General features: G+C 42.7%; 1 pseudogene; it reads left to right on the top strand.

The window, feature by feature from the left end:
* The first annotated feature begins 8922 nt into the window (after window positions 1-8922).
* LOC102757125 lies at window positions 8923-9781 on the top strand (annotated as a pseudogene).
* The last annotated feature ends 2705 nt before the right edge of the window (window positions 9782-12486 follow it).

Genomic DNA, 12486 nt, shown 5'->3' on the forward strand with positions numbered 1-12486 from the left:
CCACTCTGACCACTGGCTACACTGGCTCTTGGATCTCTAAGGAGGTGCTAATTTAGCCTCTGCCTGAGGTTACCCAGCAGGAGCTATGGAGAGATCTGCAGGTTACTCTTCCTTGTTTGGGTTTTGGAGATGCCCAGATGAGGCCCAGCTGTGAAGTAATGCAAGCTGCTGTGGGGCCTTGGGCTTTCTCTTGGAAGTTCTGGGTCCATCTGGCCCAGCTGCAGTTGGTTAGGTAATTTTCAGATTGCAAAGGGCCAGGGCATTCATATGCAAAAGCCTCTGCCACAGCTTGGGTGGGGCTGGGTCTCAGGGGATCAACAGGGCAGAGAAAACAGCTATGGCTGATCCTCAGCCCTGCCCTAAGAGGCCCCACGTCTCAGTGTCCCAGTAATCGCTGCAAGCACCTCTGAGAGAAAGCCGTTCTTGAGTTCTGAGATCTGCCCGGGCCAGACAGTCCAGTTTCTCCCCTTATGAGTCTGGGTCCCCAGAGACTTCCAGGAACTGGAGTTCAGAGCAGTTGGGGCCTTGTGACTCCTTCCCGATTCAAAAAGACAGCTGCGTCCTCAGTTGCCAGCCCTTGCCATGTGTGTCTCTGTACCTCTGCACTTTATGTCTGCACCTCCTCTGAGTCTCAGTGTGCTTTTCTCTTTCCTTCTAGTTGTAGAATTTCCACTCAGCCAGCCTTCCTGTGGTTCTGGATGATGTCCGTTTTGTCTTTTAGTTGTATTTTTGAAGTTGTTGTGGGAGGCAGCAATTTCTGGTGTTTACCTATGCCGCCATCTTGGTTTCTCTCCAGCTGTTGCGCTAAACCTTCTTTCTTTGTCTTTAATGTTTGCATTTTAATGATGATGTGTGTTGGTTTGGGTTTATTTGGGTTCATCTTAATTGGGATTGTCTGTGCTTCCTGGAGTTGTGTGACTTTTTTCTTTACCAGGTCAGGGAAAATTATTTTTCTTATTATTTCTTCAAACAGGTTCTCTATTCCTAGTTCAGCTTCTTCTCTTTCTAGTACCTCTATTATGCAAATGTTGTTTTGTTTTATGTTGTCCCAAAGCTCCCTTACATTCTCCTCCTGCTCTTTTTATTTTTTAATTTTCAATTACTGCTCTAACTGGGCGTTTTTTCCTACTTGTCTTCTAACTTGCTGATTGGTCCTCAGCTTCTAGTCTACTGTTGCAACCTTCCAGGTGTTCTTTATTGCAGCTATGTCATTCTGCATTTCCTCTTGATTCTTACTCATGTTGGTGTAGTTCTCCTTCAGCTCCTTATAATTCACAGTCAGATATTTGAGCATCCTTACAACCATTACTTTGAATTCTTTATCTGACAAATTACTTGCCTCCATTTCATTTAGTTCCTTTTCTGGTGATTCCTCCTTTTCCTTCATTTGGGGGTTGTTTCTTTGTCTTCCCAGTCCAGCAGTCTGGGGAGCTGGGTGAGGGGGTAGGTTGCAGTGGGTCCGTCTATTCAGAGGTGACTGGTCCCACTGGGTGGCAGTGGTGCATCCGATCTTCTGGTGACATCGGGTTAGACACATCGTCTCTGTGGCAGGTCCATGTGTCCAGGCTGGGCCCATGTCAGGGTGGTGGGGTGGGGCAGGTGCTCTGCTGTTGGGATGGAGGGGACCAGGCCAGGTGCTGCTCTGCTGGTGCAGGGAGGTGTGGGGGTCAGGATGGGTGCTGCTCTGCTGGTGCAGGGGAGGCTGGCCAGTTGCTCTGCCTGGAGGAGGCTGGCAGGTTGGTGTCCTGTCAGCTAGAAGGTACAATCTCTCAGGGGTTTCAGAGTTTAAAAAGCTATAATCACAGCATCTAACTACATTAAAAAAACAACAGTGCTGTAAATGGGGCTGCCTGGCTTGGACCATATACATTTCTGTACAATCTTTATGGAATCTGTACATAAAACTAAATCTTCTTTCTTGGTTCTGTTTAATTGTTTTTGTATGTACATTGCTTTCTATTCCAATATATCCAGAATGGTGAAATAACAGGTGGCATGTAGCCAAAGGTTACTCCAAGTGTGCAGGAGATGGACCAGACCCATCTCTACTGAAAACTTAGCCATCTTTGATGTTTGGTCCTAACAAGGTGCAGTAGCAAAAGCAGACAAGATCATCGCAAATAAAAATGTTTCCAACACCAACTCTATTAATGGTGCTTTCATTGTATGAAAGGCAAAACAAGACATAAGAAAGCAGATACAGCATTTCAAAAATCTGGTTACCTGGTATGATAATGAAGTTCTTTTAGTGGATACATTTGTTTTCACCACTGAATATAAAATTAGATCAATGGCAGTTACAAGAACAGATGCACAATCACATCAAGTGTGTTTCCAATATTGAGAAGTTCCCTGAGAAGAATGATAGAATGAAGATGCTCAGGATAATTGAGAATATGCATCATAAGAGGTGGGTATCCAGTAGTGTCTTGATAAAAATACAGTAGTATTTTTCATGGTGTTTTCTTGAGTGGCTGGCTAATTCTCCCGCCTGCAGATGGGAAACATCTCCTTTGATGGTAATTTATAAAAATAGGTGAGCATTATCTCAATATGTTGAGATTATGCTTCCTGGCAATTATGGACAGCTTGGCTCAGATAAAATCACAAAAATTCTTTGCAGGTTTGAATGTTTCTCATGTTAACACAAGGAAGAACCATAAAGATGCAAACTCTAGGGACTTGGAAAAATAGGAGTAGGGCCTGAAAAATAGGAACAGTGTTTCCACACCTTCACTGGCATCTGACTTTTAAGAGACAATGGTGTGAAGTGCTCAATTGAGGAATTTTTGCCTCAAAAAATGATTCTTAAGTCTATAGCCATGCACAGACACATCATCAACATGACTGCATTGCACAGCATCACAGAATCAAATTGGGGCAAGAAGGTGATGGAGAGGATCTACATCAGGTTCTTGGAAATACAGTTGTGCTTAGAGTTGCCCAAGGAAGAGTTGTGCTCAGTAGTGAAGGTAGCCACTGTGGACCTTGAGAAAGAAGATACCTACTAAGAAGGGCTCCTGGTGGCTTACTGGACTCAAATTTTAAAAAGTTTACTCTCCCTAAAAAAGGGTCTCTGTGTAAACACACTACAGGGAGAACCCTGCTTTAAGCTGCCAGTCTCCCAACCTGGCCCGCCTGCCTGCACTGTGCTCCTGCCATCTAAGCCAGCCTTTACAAAGGAGTTCCTAGAACCCTATTTCAACCAAAAGGACTGAGGCTTTCCCCATCCAATTAGAGCTATATTCCCATCAGTTTCTTCACTGACCAATGAGAGCTCCATTCTGACCAATCAGGACAGTGCTTTTTGGACCAATCAAACTGTGAGGATTTGGGGTCCTCATTTGTATGAGAACAAACCAGTGAGGGACTGGGTTAGAGATTTCTCTCTATATGTGAGCTCCCCTCAGGCTCAGGGAGCGCACTATCCCTCTTCACAGAAAGGTAAAGACGGGGTTTCCCTGGCTGGAGCTAGGCTGAGTGCACCGGAGTGACGGAGTGACGTGGAGCAGAGCTGTCTAGCTTGGTAAGGCGTCTCCTCTCCTGGGAGTCACCTCGCAGGTGTGCAGCTTCAGTACGGAGCTGTTCCATAGCCATGCTGATCCACAGCCTTGCTGTGCTACGATTGATCTGTTTGCACTGAAAAAAGTTTTCTCCTTCACTGCACCCCAAATTGGGGATTCCTGTTGGTGTTAAATTGGTACTAACGACCAGTGGTTGACACCAACCCCGTTAAGAGACAGGGTAAGTTGCCACACAAAGAGATTCCAAGTTATCGTGGTTTATACAAAGTACAAGTAAGTTCTCATGTCACAGTCAGAGGTGGCACTCTGTTCTCACCACATGGCACTCGGCCTCTTTTTTTAGGACAAGGTCCAGATTGGTACTGGTATTGCTCTTTCCAGCCCATTTGTCACTCCAAACTGCAAGAGAGGTTAGGAAATGTAGTCTTCACCTGGGCAGTCTCCACATTGGAAAGTGGAGAGGATGGGTTGGGGAGGTTGACAACCAGCAGTCTACCACCATCCTGGAGAGAGACCAGGAGACTGTCTGCAGATGTGTAACTGAAAAGTGCCAGCATCCTGAACCCTCTGGGATAATCCCAAAGCCCTGTTCACCATGCAATGTAGTTTACCTTGTGGGAGCCAGAGAGGAGGCCAGGCTTCCTGGAAGAAACTGTAAGAGAGAAAGTCATGTGCTGAGTTTCCTGTGTGCTAAGGCCTTTTAACCTCTTTGAAAGACCCATTCTTAAAAAACAGTGCTCACCTGTGCCCAGAAGCCGACCAATGGGAGCAGCCTCCTTCCAGCCTGAGACTCGAGCTGCTGACCCTGACTCACCTTGCAAGCTGAGGAGAGGCAGAGGAGGTCACTCAGAGGAGCAACACCAGTTACTCATCCAGAAGTTTCTTATGTTTTTGTAAAGAATAAAAGGGGGAGGAGAAGGGAGAGGAGGAGAAACTTCCCCTTGCACATCAAAGCCCCTCTTGGTTGACCTGCAAATTTCTGGAATAATGTAATTTTTATGTTATTTGAATGACAGTCTGTTTGATAGGACACCCTGAGGAGGGAGGAAACCTCAGCAGATAGCAAGACTCTGGGATCTGGTTGCCATTGAGGAAATCTTGCTGCTAAGATTTCTAGTTAAACAGCCCCAGATATTTTCTGAGTTTCCCCTCAGAATATTCATTCCTAACCCCTCCACTTGTCAAGGAAAATGCAAAATTTCTTTTAAAAGATCATAGGATGGACCTAGGGGAGACAGAAACTAAATCAAAGAGATGACATTTTGATTATGAAAAATTTAACACACACACAGTAAACCCAGCCATACGATCACCAACACCTGGTGACCACCCCTCACTCACCTCCTGCTTCTCTCAGGATTATTTTGAGTAAATCTCAGCATGATGTCATTTTATCTGTATATTTCAATAAATGTCTCTGAAAGATAAGAGATCTTTACAAAGACATAACTGTAATGCACTTTAACCATCTCTACATTGCTTCACATACTGTGTGTTTGCTTTGCTCCAGTTTCCCCTCTGCCACTTTTCTCTCTTTTGTGATTGATTTGTTTACATCAGGATCCAAACGAGATCTACTTGCTGCCTTTGGTTGCTATGGCTCTTGAATGTCTTTTAATCTATAGGCTCCCGCTTGCCTGTGTTTCTCTTCTTTACCCCATAAGTGTCCTAGAGTCTGGATTTGCTGGCTTCACCCGGGTGGCATCACTGACCATGCTCTTCACCCCTGCAGCCCTGACACCCGGCTGCTAGATACTGAGGCTTGGTCCTATTCAGCTTATTAGTAATTTGACTTTAAAGGTGCATGTTCATACAGCAGGTAGCCCAGCTGCCTGGTTCGTTCTCTCTCTCTCTCTCTCTCTCTCTCTCTCTCTCTCTCTCTATCTCTCTCTCTCTCTCTCTCGTTAGCAGACATTGATGATCATCTGCGTAATCCATTATTTCAAAAAGTTTTTCAAAATGCAATACTCCAATTAGTTTCTTTCTTCTTTATTGACTAGCTAGAGTGCTTCTGGAGACAGAAATGTTTCCTCCTCAGCTATTTATGACTGCTCCAAAAGACAGCTCATATAAGAAAGACAGATATATGCTGGACTCTTCTCCTTTCCTTAACTATTCTCAGAATGAAGAATTGTTTCCTTATAAGCTTCCTAAGGGACTGAGAAGTTTTTAAAACTTGTTAGTGCTTTGCTGTTTATGGACTCATGAATTTTTGCTTATGCAATGTGGTTCAGTCCTCCATGGTTATTCTGATTGATGCTCAACATCCCATCTTTAGCTACTGAGTCTTTTTGCTGTGACCCCAGTAGTATTTAGTAGCTTTCTGATATAATTCAATGTCCAGATTATCTTGTACATTTGTTCTCTGGAACTGGAATCAGTAATTTCTGAAAAATGCCTGGTTTCTTCTAGTGGTAAATGGTATTTAGAGAGCACAATCAGGGCAGTTCAAACAATTTTTAAGAAAATATCTCTTTAATCTGAAAATGAAGTATAAGCATTGCAAAGATCATTTTAATTCAGGTACAAAATGAAAAAGTTAAATAAGAATGCTCCAGAATAACACTGTTCCATAGAACTTTCAGCAATAATAGGCATATTCCATATCTGAGTTATCCAAAATGGTAGCCACATGTAGCTATTGAGACTTGGAATGTGGCCTATGCAATGGAAGAAATGGTATTTTAAATTTAATTTTAGGACTTCCAGTCAAAAATAGTGGAATAGGCAGATGCTGTGCTCACTTCCTCCCATAACCACATCAAAATGACAACTAAATTATAGAACAACCACCTTGGGAACCACCTGAAGACTAGCTGAATGGAACTCCTATAGCTGAGGACATAAAGAAGAAACCACACTGAGACTGGTAGAGGGGTGAAGACTCAAAACATGCTGGTTCCACACCTCTGCGTGGCATGTAAGAATTAGGAAGGATATCTTGGCTATGGAGGTACACCCTGAAAAGTGAGGGGTCCCAGCCCCCAAACGAACTCCCAGTCCAAAGCACCATGCTGGGCAGAGGAGTTCCTACAGCACATGGCTGTCAAAATCAGTGGGGACTCTATCCAGGGAAGAGGGAGGGCTGCTGTGGATTCGGGAGAGTCACTTACTCATAAGCACTCTCCCAAGCTCCAGTGAAGGGACAGCAGCCTGAAAAATGCCAAGGACATACCAGGAGGAACCGAATTATCTGGATTCAGGGTGAGTGCTAAAAGAACAGCTCTCTCGGGAATAGAATTGCTGGCAGGCTCCATTGCTTCCTTGTTGGGCCCACCCTGCCCCAGCCAGCAGGTGCAGAAGGGCACCAAATCTGAGTCTCTATGTCTCTATTCACCTGGTTAACAATGTTTTCCCCACCCAGGTGGTAACTGAGACCCTTCCCACCAAACTCTCTAACCGGGCCCCAGCCTGTTTCACATGAGCAGCCACCTCAGCCCACAACACGACACTTTCTGAGATTGTCCCAAGGCCCACAATGCCCAAAGAGCAGCCTCTGGCCAACAGCACACCCATGCCTCTTGCTAAGGAGCCCCACACACAAAGTGAGTGGCAACTGACCTCATGTAACAGCACAGCAACATCTGAAAACATGCTCAAAGTCACTAATCATCTGAGAGATGCAAATCAAAACAACAATGAGGTACCATCTCACACCTGTCAGAATGGCTATCATCAACAAATCCACAAACGACAAGTGCTGGCATGGATGTGGAGAAAACTGCTGGTGGGAATGCAGACTGGTGCAGCCACTGTGTAAGACAGTATGGAGTTTTCTCAAAAAGTTAAAAATGGAACTCCATTTGACCCAGTGATCCCACTTCTAAGACTATATCCCAAGAAACCAGAAACACCAGTCAGAAAGGTATGTGGGATATAATGATCAACATAATTTGGTGAACAAGAATAGATCCAGAGACAAATGGATGGGGAGGGAAGGGATTAGAGAGCAACCAAAGTACTTATATACATGCATATTAGCATAACTAATGGACACAGACACTGGGGTGATGGAGGCTTGCCTGGGGTGGGAATGGCTGGTGGGGGGGCAATCGGGGAAAAAGGAGACATATGTAAAACTTTAGACAATTAAAAATAAATAAATAAATAACGTATTTGAAAAATAATGACTGAAAACTTCCCTAACCTAGTGAAGGAAATAGACTTACAAGTCCAGGAAGCACTGAGCGTGCCAAACAGGATGAAACCAAAGCGGCCCACACCATGACACATCATAATTAAAATACCAAAGGTAAAAGACAAAGAGAAATGTTAAAAGTAGCAAGAGAAAATCAGCTAGTTACCTACAAGGAAGCTTTCCTAAGACTGTCAGTTGATTTCTTAATAGAAACTTTGCAGGCCAGAAGGGATTGGCATGAAATATTCAAAGTGATGAATAGTAAGGACCTACAACCAAGATTACTCTACTCAGCAAGACTATCATTTGGAACTGAAGGAGAGATAAAGACTTTTCCAGACAAGAAAAAGCTGAAGAACTTCATCAACACCAAACCAGTATTACAAGAATGTTAAAGGGATGTCTATGAGGAAGAAAAAAAATGGAAGAGGAGGAGAATAAAGATCAAAACTATGAATACGAAAACATGGCAAAGAAAATAATTCTTACTGACAAAGGAAATACATAATAAAAGCAGCAGATAACCAACACTAAAACTAGTACAAAGGTTAAAAGGCAAAAGTAGAAAGATCCTGTATAATTACAACACTAAGTCAAGGGATACACATAAACACAAACACACAATAGTAGTAAAAAAGAAGACAAAAACAAACTTGGAGCAGTTGAGTAAAAATTGTAGTGATTTTAGGATGTGTTCAAACTTAAGTGAACATCAACTTAAAATAGTCTGCTGTAAACATAGTGGGCATAAATGAAAAATATGGTCATCATAAATCTGAAGGTGACATACAAGAAACAGAGAGAAAGGAATTCCAACACACTATAGGAAGTCATCAGCATACAAGAGAGCAAGAGAAATGTGTGTGGTTTTTTTTTAAAAAAAAAAAAAAAGAGAGAGAGAACTAGCCCGGCCAGCGTGGCTTAGCGGTTGAACATCGACCTATGAATCAGGAGGTCACGGTTCAATTTGCGTCAGGGCACATGCCTGGATTGTGGCTCCATCCCTGGTGGGTTGCATGCAGGAGGCAGCCAGTCAATGATTCTCTCCCATCATTGATATTTCTAGCTCTCTCTCCCTCTCCCTTTCTCTCTGAAATCAATAAAAATATATTTTTTAAAAAAAGAGAGAGAGAGAACAATGAAAACAACATAGAACCAGAGAACAAAATAGCAATAACTACATACCTAACAATAAACCCTTTTCAGGAAACTTGGAAGCGGTGGCGATAGTTGCAGCCTAAGTACTCTGATGGTCTCTTGGTGACCTGTGAGAGGAAAGGGGAGGATGCCACTGGAATCATCATCTTCGATGCAGCTATCCTTCCCTTCTCTCTTACACTCAGTGCCAGGCAATTCTATTAACTCTTTCTTTCCCCCAATGTCTTACATCACGTCCCAGGAAATGAAGTGTATTCTTCACTGGTTTGCCAGTTGGTCAGGTCCCCAGCGTGAACATTTCCTACAAAACCTGGTAACTAAAGCAGTGCCAGGAAAAGTACAGCCATTGCTAGAAGGTCTGGAGCAGCTTAGTGTGTCTGGAGCCAACTGACCACCTTGTATCTTTGAGTGCCAACTACATCTTTGGGATCAGTGGTTTCGATGTTGGGCTGAGGAGGAACGCAATGAATTTGTCAGGCAGCTGGAGGTCAGTGAGCCAGACTTTGTGGCAAAGTTTTACCAAGCAGTGGCTGCTACTGCTGGTAAAGACTGATAGGCAATAAAATCAGAGAAGCCAACCATAGTTGGTGGAGCCGAAGCCACAACTCTACAGTGAGAACTTCAGATGTGCCACTTAAGGGTCTGGGGATGGTATCCTGATTCACTGACTGAGCTTGCTGACTAGTACAGGCCTGGTTATTTCAATGTTTACAGCACATCTGCTGGACTACTAGTGTAAATGTTTTCCATCTAAGCAAATCCAGAGTAGCAGTCTGGCTCTAGCTTACTTCTTTCCAGGAGATGTCAAACCCTCAAGAATTTAATGGCTTCTTTTGCAACTATAACCAACAGGCACCTACACATAACTCAAGCCTACTGCTTGCAATGGGGATATAAAGTAGAACCTTCCTACTCCAGAAGCAGGAGAGAAGAGCAATAAAAGGTCACGTTTTTGTATTTAGCTGGATTCAGATGTCTGGTTTCACCTCCCTTAGCAGATTCAGGCATAATTATGTGACATCATAACCATATTTATCATCACCAAATTAGCATTGTAAGAAATATTAAAGGGACTGCTATAAGAAACAGAAACACATGCATAAAGAAAAGGGCAATAAATAAGTACCTAAAAAATAAACCCTTTAAATGTAAATAGATTAAATGCTCCAAACCAAAAGACAATGGGTGGCCTTGGCCAGTTGCTCAGTGGTTAGAGCATCTGACACCAAACGGTCGCAGGTTTGATTCTGAGACACATACTTTGGTTGCAGGCTTGATCCCCGGCATGTGTGTGAGGCAACAATCGATGTGTCTCTCTCACCTTGATGTTTCTCTCTCTCTCTCTCTTCCCCCAACTTCTCTTCCATTCTATCTAAAAGAATGGGAAAATATCCTCAGGTGAGGATTGAAAAAAAAAGGCAGTGGGTGGCTGAATGGATGAGAAAACAAGGGTCATACATATGCAGCCTTCAAGAGATCCACTTCAGAGCAAAAGACACACAGAGACTTAAAGTAAAGGGATGGGAAAAGGTATTTTAAGCAAATGGGAATTTTCAAAAGCTGGGGTAGCAATACTTATATCAGACAAAATAGACTTTAAAACAAAAACTATAACAAGAGACAAAGAAGGACATTACACAATGAAAAGAGGATCAATTCAACGAGAGAATATAACCCTTGTAAACATTTACATACCCAACATAGGAGCACTTAACATACAAAGGAAATATTAGCAGACATAGAGACTGACAGTAAAACAGCAATAGCAGGGACCTTAACACCCATTGATGTCATAGGATAGATCATCCAAGCAGACAATCAATAAGGAAACAGAGGCCTTAAATGACACATTAGACCAGACCAGCGGTTCTCAACCTGTGGGTAGCGACCCCTTTGGCGGTCGAACGACCCTTTCACAGAGGCCACCTAAGACCATCCTGCATATCAGACATTTACATTATGATTCATAACAGTAGCCACATTACAGTTATGAAGTAGCAACGAAAATAATTTTATGGTTGGGTCACAACATGAGGAACTGTATTTAAAGGGCCAGAAGGTTGAGAACCACTGGATAGATTTAATTAATATTTTCAGAGCATTTCAACCCAAAGTAGCAGAATATACATTCTTTTCAAGTGCACACCGGATACTTTCTAGGATAGACCACATGTTAGGGCACAAAACAAGTCTCAGTAAATTTAAGAAGATTCAAGTCATATCAACCATCCTTTCTGATCACAATGGTATAAAACTAGAAATCAATTACAAGAAAAAAAACTAGAAAACACACAAACACATGGAAACTAAATAATATATACTAAACAATGAATGGTTAACAATGAGATCAAGGAAGATACCAAAATATACCCTGAAAAAAGTGAAAATGAAAACACAATGACCCAAAATCTATGAAACAAAACCAATGCAGTTTTAAGATAGAAATCCATAGAGAAAAAAAAGAAAACCTCAAATAAACAAACTAATCTCATACTAAAGGAACGAGAAAAAGAACAACAAAATACAAAGTGAGTAAAAGAATAGAAATAATAAAGATCAGAGTGGAAATAAATGAAATGGAGTTTTTAAAAATATAAAAGATCACTGAAACCAAGATTTGGTTCTTTGAAAGTTAATAAAATTGGAAAACCTTTAAGCAGGCTCATTCAGAAAAACAGAGAGAGGTCCCAAATAAATAAAATCAGAAATGAGTGGGTGGCTGAATGGATGAGAAAACAAGGGTCATACATATGCAGCCTTCAAGAGATCCACTTCAGAGCAAAAGACACACAGAGACTTAAAGTAAAGGGATGGGAAAAGGTATTTTAAGCAAATGGGAATTTTCAAAAGCTGGGGTAGCAATACTTATATCAGACAAAAAATACTACAATTATATGCCAACAGATTGGAAAACTTGAAAGAAATGGATAAATTACTAGAAATATACAATTTTCTAAGACTGAATCGAAAAGGAAGAGAAAATCTGAACAGACTGATAACTACTAACAAAATCAAATTAGTAATTAAAAAATTCTCAACAAACAAAAGTCTTGGAGAGAACCAAGATGGCGGCATAGGTAAACACCGGAGTTTGCTGCCTCGAACAACCACTTGAAAAATACAACTAAAAGATGGAATGGACATCATCCAGAACCTCAGGAAGGTTGGCTGAGTGGGAGTTCTACAACTAGGAGGAAAGAGAAAAGCATACCAAGACTCAGAGGAGGCGCAGTGCTGAAGTAAAATACTAAGGTGTGGAGGACTTGTGGAGTGGGCTGGCGGCTGAGGGCGTGGTTGTTGTTTTCAATCAGGAAGGAGTCTCAGGCTCTGAGCTCCAGTTCCGGGTGAGTGTCTAGGGACCCAGACTCATACGGGAGAAGTGGGACTGTCTGGCATTGCTCAGAACCCTAGGGCAGCTTTCTCTCCATCGGGCTTGCAGCGATTACTGGGACACTGAGAAGCAGAGCCTCTGAGGGCAAGACTGAGAGCAGCCTTAATTGCTAACCCCGCCCTGTTGATCCCGTAGGACCCGCCCTGCCCAAACCCTGCAGGGAGACTTTTGCTGGATAGTCTCAGGCAAAGGCTAGATTAGCACCTCCCTAGAGATCCAGGATCCAGGAAGCCCAGAGGTTGGAGTGGGACCATCCAGTTTGGAGCTCCGTGGAA

The sequence above is a fragment of the Myotis davidii genome, unplaced genomic scaffold, assembly GCF_000327345.1.
Source record: "Myotis davidii unplaced genomic scaffold, ASM32734v1 scaffold536, whole genome shotgun sequence".
Classification (NCBI taxonomy): Eukaryota; Metazoa; Chordata; class Mammalia; order Chiroptera; family Vespertilionidae; genus Myotis; species Myotis davidii.